At 36.7% G+C, this 13,870-nt stretch overlaps 1 protein-coding gene across 1 annotated transcript in view; it reads right to left on the bottom strand.

Annotated features, from left to right (window-relative positions):
* Nucleotides 1–13,870, bottom strand: part of AKR1E2 (aldo-keto reductase family 1 member E2) — a 130,009-nt gene that overhangs the window by 87,294 nt on the left and 28,845 nt on the right. Inside the window, exons 11-13 of the mRNA XM_003827773.5 lie at nucleotides 13,784–13,848; nucleotides 7,522–7,604; nucleotides 5,529–5,599 (exon numbers count right to left, since the gene is read on the bottom strand). The gene's annotated coding sequence lies outside the window, so the exon portion shown is untranslated. The remainder of the gene's footprint in view (nucleotides 1–5,528; nucleotides 5,600–7,521; nucleotides 7,605–13,783; nucleotides 13,849–13,870) is intronic.

The following is a 13,870-nucleotide window of genomic DNA, read 5'->3' as shown; positions in this document are numbered from 1 at the left end:
TAATCATCTCAAAATGCAGTTTAATTTAAAAGAAAACCAGAAAACTGGTTCCAGTGCTACGCGTCCTCTTTTTGGATTCTTTTCTAGTCCACCGTCAAAAGAATGTGGATGTGGCTCTAGATTTAACCACTCCTACCTTTTATTATGTAATTCAAACATAAAATCTGTCTCAGAGCACAGGAAGGAGGAAGTGGAAATGATAAAGAGGATCACTTTGCTGAAATATAATCAGACCTATTTAGCCTGGACAGTGAAAAACAATGGCCCAATATACATGCTGTTCTCTGAAACTGAATGACAGAAACTTCACGTCTGTCCTGGGATTTGGTATTGCTAGTTACAAAACAGTAAGAATTCAGTAAGTTTGAGAGAGAAGGAGATTGACCAAAAGAACCCTAGGGGAAAACAATCCTTTCTAGAAATTGTTTTCAACATAAAATTTAAATTTTCCCCCAGAATTCCAAATGAATAATGATGAATACAATTTTTCTTTAGCAACATAACTCTCTAACTTGAGCATGTGGTGGCAACAGTTGGGTTGGGGTGGACTCTTTTTGTTAAGCTTCAGTGATTAAAGGCTCAAGTCCTACCAATTTATAATTATGCACATTTTTAAAGATTTTGAAACTTAATACCAATTATCTCTAGGAGACCTATATAAATTTATAGTCCTACCAAAAGTCACTGAAAGGGCTATTTTTCCACAAACTTAATATGTATTGAGGGATTTTCTTTTTCTTCACTTGTCAATGTTTTACTTTTGCTAGTTTGAGTGGGGAAAAGGGAAATTCATTGTCAGATTCACTTTTATTTCAATTATCATTAATTTGCTTACTGGCTTTTGGAATTTTCTTCTTCTGAAAATTACCTGTTCATTTACTTTATGGCCCAGGTTCAAATGCTAGCTTCAATGTTTACTATCTATTATAATCTTTGACAAATTACTTGACTTCTACCTATCTTCTAAAATTTGTTATTGGTATCAACAGTACCCAGTGCAAAGGATTATTCTGAGGAATAAATATAGAGCACAGGGTACTAACTATAATCAATAATTGTTAGTTACTAGTATCACTCCAATACCATCTTTTTAAATTTTTCATTTTCTTAATGATTTAAAAGATCTGTTTTATGTATTATTTTTGTTTTGTCTTTTAAATGAGATAGAAGTGTTTTTCTTGCAGTATGGTTATTTGACTTTTAATTTGTTTAATGTGAAGTTTGGACATATCTGTTTTTAATGTGTTAGAGAGTAACTTTATTCACCCTTTTTACACCCCATCGTTCCTTCCTTTACTTTTAGGCCAAATAACAAATATTCATCTATATTCCTTTCTAATTTTTCTGTAGTTTTACTCATAGTTAACTCTTTATTCAAATTGGGATTTTGGTACATAGATATGTAGGAATATTTAATTTTTCACTCATGAACTTATTACTGTATCTCTGCAAAAAGAAAGGAAGTTATTACAAGAAGGATAGCCTTGTTGGAAGACTGGCCCACACAAGGGACTCAACATGAACACACTATAATTCACTTACTCTGTTATTGGTGTATAAGAATGCTTGTGATTTTTGCACATTGATTTTGTATCCTGAGACTTTGCTGAAGTTGCTTACCAGCTTAAGGAGATTTTGGGCTGAGACGATGGGGTTTTCTAGATATACAATCATGTCATCTGCAAACAGGGACAATTTGACTTCCTCTTTTCCTAATTGAATACCTTCTATTTCTTTCTCCTGCCTGATTGCCCTGGCCAGAACTTCCAACACTATGTTGAATAGGAGTGGTGAGAGAGGGCATCCCTGCCTTGTGCCAGTTTTCAAAGGGAATGCTTCCAGTTTTTGCCCATTCAGTATGATATTGGCTGTGGGTTTGTCATAAATAGCTCTTATTATTTTGAGATATGTCCCATCAATACCTAATTTATTGAGAGTTTTTAGCATGAAGGGCTGTTGAATTTTGTCAAAGGCCTTTTCTGCATCTATTGAGATAATCATGTGGTTTTTGTCTTCGATTCTGTTTATATGCTGGATTATGTTTATTGATTTGCATACGTTGAACCAGCCTTGCATCCCAGGGATGAAGCCCACTTGATCATGGTGGATAAGCTTTTTGATGTGCTGCTGGATTCGGTTTGCCAGTATTTTATTGAGGATTTTTGCATCGATTTCATCAGGGATATTGGTCTAAAATTCTCTTTTTTTGTTGTGTCTCTGCCAGGCTTTGGTATCAGGATGATGCTGGCCTCATAAAATGAGTTAGGGAGTATTCCCTCTTTTTCTATTGATTGGAATAGTTTCAGAAGGAATGGTACCAGTTCCTCCTTGTACCTCTGGTAGAATTCAGCTGTGAATCCGTCTGGTCCTGGGCTTTTTTTGGTTGGTAAGCTATTAATTATTGCCTCAATTTCAGAGCCTGTTATTGGTATATTCAGAGATTCAACTTCTTCCTGGTTTAGTCTTGGGAGGGTTTATGTGTCGAGGAATTTATCCATTTCTTCTAGATTTTCTAGTTTATTTGTGTAGAGGTGTTTGTAGTATTCTTTGATGGTAGTTTGTATTTCTGTGGGATCGGTGGTGAGATCCCCTTTATCATTTTTTATTGCATCTATTTGATTCTTCTTTCTTTTCTTCTTTATTAGTCTTGCTAGTGGTCTATCAATTTTGTTGATCTTTTCAAAAAACCAGCTCCTGGATTCATTGATTTTTATTAGTCTTGCTAGTGGTCTATCAATTTTGTTGATCTTTTCAAAAAACCAGCTCCTGGATTCATTGATTTTTTGAAGGGTTTTTTGTGACTCTATCTCCTTCAGTTCTGCTCTGATCTTAGTTATTTCTTGCCTTCTGCTAGCTTTTGAATGTGTTTGCTCTTGCTTCTCTAGTTCTTTTAATTGTGATGTTAGGGTGTCAATTTTAGATCTTTCCTGCTTTCTCCTGTGGGCATTTAGTGCTATAAATTTCCCTCTACACATTGCTTTAAATGTGTCCCAGAGATTCTGGTATGTTGTGTTTTTGTTCTCATTGGTTTCAAAGAACATCTTTATTTCTGCCTTCATTTTGTTACGTACCCAGTAGTCATTCAGGAGCAGGTTGTTCAGTTTCCATGTAGTTGAGTGGTTTTGAGTGACTTTCTTAATCCTGAGTTCTAGTTTGATTGCACTATGGTCTGAGAGACAGTTTGTTATAATTTCTGTTCTTTTACATTTGCTGAGGAGTGCTTTACTTCCAACTATGTGGTCAGTTTTGGAATAAGTGCGGTGTGGTGCTGAGAAGAATGTATATTCTGTTGATTTGGGGTGGAGAGTTCTGTAGATGTCTATTAGGTCCACTTGGTGCAGAGCTGAGTTCAATTCCTGGATATCCTTGCTAACTTTCTGTCTCGTTGATCTGTCTAATGTTGACAGTGGGGTGTTAAAGTCGCCCATTATTATTGTGTGGGAGTCTAAGTCTCTTTGTAGGTCTCTAAGGACTTGCTTTATGAATCTGGGTGCCCCTATATTGGGTGCATATGTATTTAGGATAGTTAGCTCTTCTTGTTGAATTGATCCCTTTATCATTATGTAATGGCCTTGTCTCTTTAGATCTTTGTTGGTTTAAAGTCCATTTTATCAGAGACTAGGATTGCAACCCCTGCCTTTTTTTTGTTTTCCATTTGCTTGGCAGGTCTTCCTCCATCCCTTTATTTTGAGCCTATGTGTGTCTAATGGAGAGCCAAATCATGAGTGAACTCCCATTCACAATTGCTTCAAAGAAAATAAAACACCTAGGAATCCAGCTTACAAGGGATGTGAAGGACCTCTTCAAGGAGAACTACAAACCACTGCTCAACAAAATAAAAGAGGATACAAACAAACGGAAGAACATTCCATGTGCATGGATAGGAAGAATCAATATCGTGAAAATGGCCATACTGCCCAAGGTAATTTATAGATTCAATGTCATCCCATCAAGCTACCAATTACTTTCTTCACAGATTTGGAAAAAACTACTTTAAAGTTCATATGGAACCAAAAAAGAGCATGCATTGCCAAGTCAATCCTAATCCAAAAGAACAAAGCTGGAGGCATCACACTACCTGAATTCAAATTATACTACAAGGCTACAGTAACCAAAACAGCATGGTACTGGTACCAAAACAGAGATATAGACCAATGGAACAGAAGAGAGCCCTCAGAAATAATACCACACATCTACAACTATCTGATCTTTGACAAACCTGACAAAAACAAGAAACGGGGAAAGGATTCCCTATTCAACAAATGGTGCTGGGAAAACTGGCTAGCCATATGTAGAAAGCTGAAACTGGATCCCTTCCTTACACCTTATACAAAAATTAATTCAAGATGGATTAAAGACTTAAATGTTAGACCTAAAACCATAAAAACCCTAGAAGAAAACCTAGGCAATACCATTCAGGACATAGGCATGGGCAAGGACTTCATGTCTAAAACACCAAAAACAATGGCAACAAAAGCCAAAATTGACAAATGGGATCTAATTAAACTAAAGAGCTTCTGCACAGCAAAAGAAACTACCATCAGAGTGAACAGGCAACCTACAGAATGGGAGAAAATTTTTGCAATCTACTCATCTGACAAAGGGCTAATATCCAGAATCTACAAAGAACTCCAACAAATTTACAAGAAAAAAACAAACAACCCCATCAAAAAGTGAGTGAAGGATATGAACAGACACTTCTCAAAAGAAGACATTTATGCAGCCAAAAGACACATGAAAAAATGCTCACCATCACTGGCCATCAGAGAAATGCAAATCAAAACCACAATGAGATACCATCTCACACCAGTTAGAATAGCGATCACTAAAAAGTCAGGAAACAACAGGTGCTGGAGAGGATGTGGAGAAATAGGAACACTTTTACACTGTTGGTGGGACTGTAAACTAGTTCAACCATTGTGGAAGACAGTGTGGTGATTCCTCAGGGATCTAGAACTAGAAATACCATTTGACCCAGCCATCCCATTACTGGGTAAATACCCAAAGGATTATAAATCATGCTGCTATAAAGACACATGCACATGTATGTTTACTGCGGCAGTATTCACAATAGCAAAGACTTGGAACCAACCCAAATGTCCAATAATGATAGACTGGATTAAGAAAATGTGGCACATATACACCATGGAATACTATGCAGCCATAAAAAATGATGAGTTCATGTCCTTTGTAGGGACATGGATGAAGCTGGAAACCATCATTCTCAGCAAACTATTGCAAGGACAAAAAACCAAACACCGCATGTTCTCACTCATAGGTGGGAATTGAACAATGAGAACACTTGGACACAGGAAGGTGAACATCACACACCAAGGCCTGTTGTGAGGTGGGGGGAGTGGGGAGGGATAGCATTAGGAGATATACCTAATGTAAATGAAGAGTTAATGGGTGCAACACACCAACATGGCACATGTATACATATGTAACAAACCTGCACGTTGTACACATGTACACTAGAACTTAAAGTATAATAAAAAATATATATATATTTAAAAAAATTCACTTACTCATTCTCCAGTAGTGGGCTTTGGGGTTTAATTCACAGCTTTCTTCTTTTTTAATTCTTTGGGATATTTTCCTGGAAAGAACAAGCAGTTTGTGGTAACACCTCTTTTGACACACCATTGCTAGTAAAAAATATGTTACCCACTTTTTCCTATAAACAAGTTTTGTAAATACCTACACCATAGCTTTCATTTTTAATTCTTGAATTAGGAGTAACAATATATACTTTTCAATTATTTGTTGATTAGCTATTTCATTTTCAATTACTGTTATTTATATCATTTTCTCATTTATCCATTGAGGTCCTAAAGTTTTTCCTTTAAACTTAAATACAATTTTTTTGCAGTATGGCTGTTAAATACTTGCCATCTTTCTCCTCTTTTAGATTGTTTTCTTTATAAAGACATTGTTAATGCTCATATATTCACACAAATTTTTAATTTTCCTTGTAATCTCATTTGTAGAATGTCAAAGATTTTAATATTTTTTCTCTGCAGAAATAAGTGTTCTGCTTCTGTGCCAACAATTAGAGATTTTAAGTCTTACTTTTTTAATTACTTAACCTAGCTTTAATTAATTTGAGAGTATTCACCTATTTTTTTCCCCAACTTCAGTCAATGGGATCTTATTAATAATCCTTTCATTCATATCCTTGTTTTACAGAAATCATATGAGCCACACAGTTTATATCATGGTTACCTTGGCAATGTCTTACTTTAAGAGTCTAATTTACAATTTGAAGTCTATTTTATTTAAATTAAAGTGAACTGCTTCTAGAAGAGTTTGGAAGCTAACTTATTGAATAGACTTCATCATCCTTTTCTCTCTTCCCTTTCTCTTCCCTCTTCCCTCTGCCCATCTCTATAAAGATTTTTAAAGGAGGCATTTAATTAAAAAGTAATACACAATGCAGCATTAATTTTTCATATTTTATAAGAAAATATATAAATGTCTCATAAACTCCATTAATCCTGGATGGATAATGTCTTCAGTGTGTTAATTTTATTAAAACAAGATCATTAAAATATAGCGGAATATGCTATATTTATATATATTATATATAATATTAATTTATATATATAATATATATAATATTAATTTATATATATAATATATATAATATTAATTTATATATATAATACCCAGAATCTACAAAGAACTCCAACAAATTTACAAGAAAAAAACAAACAACTCCATCAAAAAGTGAGTGAAGGAATTTATCTTTTAGGCCACACACAAAAAGTTCACTTATCTATGGTAAATTATTTCAAAGAATTTTTGACTATAAAGACATATTGGCCAGGTGCGGTGGTTCATGCCTGTAATCCTAGCACTTTGGGAGACCGAGGTGGGAGGATCACTTGAGGTCAGGAGTTTGAGACCAGCCTGGCCAAAATGGTGAGACCCCATCGCTAATAAAAATACAAAAATTAGCTGGGCGCGGTGGTGCAACTGTAATCCCAGCTGCTTGGTAGGCTAAGGCACAAGAATCGCTTTAACCCAGGAGGCAGAGGTTGCAGTGAGCCAAGATCACGCCATTGCACTCCATCCTGGGCAATGGAGTGAGACTCCATCTCAAGAAAAGAAAAAGAAGAAGAAGACATATTGCACATTTTTACTCCCCTCCCAAAAAAATGTTCTATATTTGCTAATGTGCTCTGGGATGATGATTAGTTTTTAGAGTTTTTTTAAATTAAATAACACATTAAATCTTCTTTCTTAAGGTTGAAATAGATGTCTGAAAATATTTCTGTCACTGTGAGATTTTGTTGTTAAAATGATAGAAGTGTGGCACCTACAAAAATTTCCTGAACACTTTAAAAGTTTTGGATAGAGTGTTTTAATCTGTTTAAAAATCTTCCAAATAAAATGTTTTGTAAGTTTTGAGCCTGATTGATTACAATTACATATCAAGAGCATATCAGAGGAGATTATAATGTACTGGTCAAATTTCAAAAATTATACAAATGGTAAAGGGGACTGAGAAAACCATACCATGATTTATGAAGAGGACCCAAAGACGGACTTCCCCTATGTGCATCGAAGCATCTCTATGAGGCATCCTTAGCTGCAGTTGACTGCCATGAAAACCGTATTTCAAATTAAACTGAATGTAGAATCCCAAAGTTCACATTTCTAGGTCAAAAAGCATTAAATCAAGAAGGACCAACAAAAAAAGCCAATAAAGCATATTCATACCATTGCTTTGAAAAGAATTTGGTATTAATCACAATATATTAGAGAAAGCACAGAGTTTGGGTTATTAATAAAGCTCTTATTTTTCGATTTTTAAATTTAATCTTCAGATGCTCTAAGAGTATTTAATAATGTATACATTGTATTAGTAAAGCAGTACATTCATATAGTAATAAATCAATAAATATGGATATATTTCTATGCAAATTCAAAAAGCTTTACTGATAGAGGTGCAATCAAAAAAGTTGGCAGCCACTATGAGGTTCCCCTTGTGTGAATCAGACAGGACAACAATGCTGTCCTTGGTCATAAAGGTTCCTCAGAGAGAGTATGAAGAGTCCATCACAACAGCTATCAAAACTGGCTCTTGCCATATAGATTCAGCTTCTGTCTATAAAAACGAAGAAGCAGTTGGATGGGCTATTTGTCAGAAGATTGCAATGGCACCGTGAAGAGAGAAGACATATTCTTGACCTCAAAGGTGCCTGGTGCCTAGTGCCCTATGGACTCATCTTCTACCCCCAGCCTCTAACTCATTCTTTTAAAAACACAAATCCAATATCATGACTTATCTCTGTAAAGATTTCCTGTCAGTTAAAGTTTAAATTCACTGGCCTGGAACATGGGGGGATAGTGTAGGCCTTGCCAACTGTTAAGTCAGGAACTGGAAAGGATCTGAGGTTTTTGCCCCAGTAGAAATATAATAGTCAGCTCCTGACAGTCATACTTGCTGACAATAGATAGACAGACACTGGCGGAAGACACAAGGGCCCTGCCTCAGGAGCTAAGATGGCTCACTACTCTTCAAAAGCAGCAGCCAGAGCCCCATCTGATGCCTCGATCCCCAATTCCCACAGGTCAACTCCATGAGTGCCAAATGGCACCTGCACATGCATGGAGTGCATTCTAAGGGAGACACCACAAAATTAGAAAATTCTGATCTTACACAGAGCCACTGCTGACCTGTCTATTCTCCTCTCCAGAGAGAGATCACTCATGTAATGTAAGCCATTCTTTTTCAGAGAAAGGAAGGACAGTCTTCCTCTTTTTACCTTAAGATATCTAAAGAGAGATCTGACCCTATTCTTCACTTTCCTGGAATTTCACCTCACACAATGGCTGTAAATGCCTTTGCTCAGAAAACCCAGAATTGGCAGAAATATGAGAAGTGCGGGCAGAATTGTATCCCCACACTTAGATCTTTAGCCTCACCTCTCCTTTTCCTATGCTAATTCTAGCCAGAGGGGAAAAACGGTTGCTTTTTAAGACCATAGTGTTCTTCCAGGCCTCATGATTTTGTTTGCATTTCTGACTGTTCTTCTTTCTCTCACGTATCAAATAACTACTCAATGTCTTCTCTTATATCCAGTATATCCTGTGCCATGTCTTCCTCCCTGCCTCTTGGCCTCTGGTGCCGAATGTAGTCGTAGCACATATCACACTCAACGTTTCATTTTCCATTTGTTGTGCCTGATATTTGTTGTGTTTCAACTGACAGAGTTGAGAATAGAAACGATGCTTCATTCATATTTGTATCCTAAACCCAATACATAGACTAACACATTGGGATTCAATTTATGTGGGTGAAATAAATGAATAAATTGTGACAAAATTTCAAAGACCATACATGATCTCATTGATAAAATCCAAATTCCTGGCTGGGTGCAGTGGCTCACATCTGTAATCCCAGAAATTTGGGAGGCTGAGGCGGATGTCACCTGAGGTCAGGAGTTTGAGACCAGCCTGGCCAACATGGTGAAACCTCGTCTCTACTAAAAATACAAAAATTAGCTGGTCGTGGTGGTGGATGCCTGTAATCCCAGCTAGTCAGGAGGCTGAGGCAGGAGAATCACTTGAACCCAGAAGGCGAAGGTTGCAGTGAGCTGAGATCACGCCACTGTACTCCAGCCTGGGTGACAAAGTGAGACTCCGTCTCAAAAAAAAAAAAAAAAAAATCCAAATTCCTTAGTATGTGTTTAAAGTGATCTGATTTCTACCCACCTTTTCAGCCTCATCTTCCACCACTCATCTCCATGCATTCTAGTCTCTGGTTGTGCCGATGAATTGCTACTCCCCTAGTGCATGCCTTCTTTCCACCTTGAAACACCATATAGAACATTGTAGAAGCTGCCTGAAATATTCCTCTCGTCTTGGGCAGTCTTTCTATTGAACCTTAGGCATTCATCTAAAATGTCTCCACCACCCTGGCCTGATCTTCCACACACTTCCTCTCTGTAGTTCTATGCTAACTTGTGTTACCTCAATTGAAGCACCAATTGCATTGAAATAATTATTTGCTTACATGACTATCTCTACCATTTAATATTGTGGTAAAGACCAAAGACAATTCATCTATTCATTTTTAATGGTGAATATAGGATTCAGACTGCTGTAGGCTCAATGAATGAATGAATGAATGAATGAAGAAATAAATGAGTGGGTCTATATAAAAACAGTACCCAACTTTCCTTTTTTTCTACATATATGTAAGATCTACTCATATGCTCACTGACTCCAATTTTCAAATGGCCTAAAATTGATCTTCTCAAATTTGTTTCCCTGGAGTAGTTAACACTATGAGCTATGCCAAACAAAAGTCAAAGAATAAATATGACTCGTTTTGACTCGTTTTCCTGAAATGTCAATGAAAGAAATTGACAACATAGATAATATTTATATTAAAACTAACATGGTAAAATCAACAAACTAACTTTACATCCTAAGGAACTAGAAAAAGAACGAAACTGAATCTAACAGAAGGAAGGAAATAATAAAGACAAGAGAAGAGATATATAAAATAGAAAATATTTACAAAGGTAGAAATAAACAACAATGAAACAATGAGTTGGTTCTTCAAAAAAGGTCAACAAAATTGAAAAACATTTAGCTAGCTTTACTAAGAAAATTAAAAAATGATAAGACTCAACTGAAATCAGAAATTTAAAAACTTATTTAAATAAAAAACAGTATGAGAGAGTAGCGTAAAAAGTTGTATGCCAGCAAGTTAGATAACCTAGATAAAATGAACAAATCCATAGAAACACATAACCTACCAATACTGAATCATGGATGAATCTTTTTAAAAATTTTTATTTTTATTTTTAATTTCTGTGGGTATATAGCGGGTATATATATTTATGGAGTACGTATTAGTCTGTTCTTGCATTGCTATAAAGAAATACCTGAGACTGGGTAATTTACAAAGAAAAGAGGTTTAACTGGCTCACAGTTCCACAGGCTGTATAGAAAGTATGATGCTGGCATCTGCTCAACTTCTGGGGAAGCTTCAGGAAATTACAATCATGGCAGATGGGAAAGGGGGAGGGGCACTTCACATTGTTGGAGCATGAGGAAGAGAGAGAAGATGTGTGTGTGGGGGGTACTACACACTTTTAGATAACTAGATCTTATGAGAACTCATTCACTATACAGTACCAAGTGGGGGATGGTGTTAAACCATTCATGAGAACTCCAACCCCATGATCCAATCACCTCCCACCAGGTTTTACCTCCAACACTGGGGATTACAATTGAACATGAGATTTGGGTGGGGAAACAGATCCAAACCATATCAGTGTACATAGATGTTTTGATACAAGCATGCAATGTGAACTAATGAATTATGGATGAATCTTGGAAACAATATGGTAAGTGAAATAAGCCAGGCATAAAAAGGCAAATATTGTGTGATTCTACCTATATGAGGTCCCTAGAGGAGTCAAATGTATAGATCAAGAAAGTAGACTGGTGGTTGCCAGGGGTTGGAGGAGGGAATGGGGAGTTGTTGTTTAATAGGTAGAGAGTTTCAGCTGGAGAAGATGAAAATACTCTGGAAGCGGATGATGGTGATGGTTGCACAACAATGTGAATGTACTTAATACCACCGAACAGTAGAGTTCTACAGTTGATTATAAACCATTTTCTAAAGAGGACCAAAACAAGGCAAAAATTGTCCATGGATGACAAAAGTCTCAGGACAGTTACAGTCAAAAACATAATTGACAAAGAAATTTGGTTACCTCTGTGCCATGGAATGATTTTATGTAACAACTAGTGTATTAATAACATACGCTAAGTCATATCAGAATTATAGCAGTTTCCCATAATTTTGGAACATATACTAATAATACATTTATACAAACACACCTGAAAGAAAATCAAACACCATTTCATATTTGACAATGCTTCCTGTATGACTTTTATACCAAATAAGTCAACTGTCACTGTTGCATTAGTGCATTATTGATGTCAGAACTAATTCTTAATAAAACGTTATAGATAAATGTATCCAATCGTATTCACTTTGACCATAAGGTAAGATTCTTATAGAGCTTTTATAACCCTTTATAATTTTTGTTAAAGAGCAGGTCATAAGCAGGTTTTTGCTCTAAGAAAAACCTGTTGTGCTTTTATTCCAATATTCAGTCTACAAAAAGCTAGATAATACCCCTTTAACTTTAGCCAATATGTTCACAAACAGAATTTCTTTTACAGGATTAATTTTTCACAAACCTTCCACGACTGACTAGCTTAAACCTTCAGCTTTACTCTAACTTAAGACAATTCTTTAACCCTTTAGCAGAAAAATCCCCATTCCCATGACTTCTTATAATCTTTTACCAAAAACACATTCTACTTTCTTTACATACCTTGCATGTAGAACGGTTTCTCCAGTAGTCTCAAATATATATTACACTGTTAACTCTAAGCGACTTTTACTTTTGGTGAAAAACCTTGGTAAGTTTGGGATTTTAATTTTGTACTAGGTGTGCAGGCTAGGACAGCAGACAGAAGTTCAGGTAAGGGCTGACTGTTTCCAGCACAGCTAGGGGGCATGGCTCTCCACATTTCCCCAGGCCTTATCTAGAATCGAATGCTCCAAACTAGGTAAATTGAACAGTTTTCAAAAGTCTAAGAAGCAGTTTATGCCCTTAAAGCATTTAGCAAACCTAATATTTGACCTGCCTAATTTAGACCAAATGTATTTATTTTACCAATAATCTTTAAAACTGTCTTTATTTCCCAAAGATTACTTAAGTCACATGAACTAAAAGCCATTACACTTTTTATTTTTCTGACAAAATGTTTGATTTAAGCTCTTATTCTTTTTAAGCCAATAAATTAAAGCTCTTTTGTATGTAAACATTACATGCACAACACATTCAAATACAGACAGAGAGAAGATAAAGGACTCATTCCCTAAGCCAGGAATTGGACCCTGAACCTGGGCTGCCATTGTGATGGCAGAAACCAAGAGAAAGTACTGCCACATGGTTACAAGGTCAAGCTCGCAAGGACACACAAGACAAGGGGGAAACCTCATCCAGTTTTTTTCTGGGACCTACAGCAAAGTTTATAACTGACACGTCTGCTTGGCCATCTTGAACAGCAGGTGTATAGCTGTCCTAAGCCCATGTTCTTCTAAGATACTCCTCCTTATGACAGAACAATACAGAAAGACACACAAAGCACATCAGATTTGCTCCAGCTTATGACTAGCCTCACAAATCCTTTTTTCCATTAATCAACACTTTACAGAGAAGAGAAGATAAACAGTTATTTTTACCATTCATTCAACCTGTTTGCAGGGATGGTGAAGCACTGCCTGAGGCAGGGTGGGAAAGGCAAGGTGCTCAGGGAGGACAGAGAAAGACCCACCCAAAGGCAGCTACACTGAAAAGTTCAGGTGGCAACTTGTGGTCATGAAGCGATCTTTTCCAGCAGTCCCATCAGCTCTCAAGTTTCCCTTCTTAGGGAGGAAAAAGCTCCCCATGTCCCATGATCCTGTACATGTCTAATCCTGTCACCCATAGCCATCAGCAAAGAGGGCAAGGCAGATTATTCCAAAGACAATAGCAGTTAACATGCCATAGTGCCAAACCCATTCTTAGCCGAAAGAGACTTTACCCAGAGGGGCCTCTAACCCAAGGTCAGTCAAGTGTCCTTGCCTTTTATGAAGAGGGGCCTCTAACCTACTCTGTCTTAGGAGAGACCCTAACTCCCCTAAGTTAGGCCTGCTACCAAATCCCATTCTTTACCTGGGTATACACACCCCACTTACCCAAAGTCCGCTGATCACTGCTGCAGTCTATTTCCTTTGGGTGGGAGGTCTCCTCAGTATCAGCCCTTTTGTGGTTCATGAGAAAAA

Source organism: Pan paniscus, chromosome 8 (genome assembly GCF_029289425.2).
Source record: "Pan paniscus chromosome 8, NHGRI_mPanPan1-v2.0_pri, whole genome shotgun sequence".
NCBI classification, from domain to species: Eukaryota; Metazoa; Chordata; class Mammalia; order Primates; family Hominidae; genus Pan; species Pan paniscus.
This window is presented reverse-complemented; position numbering and strand designations above follow the sequence as displayed.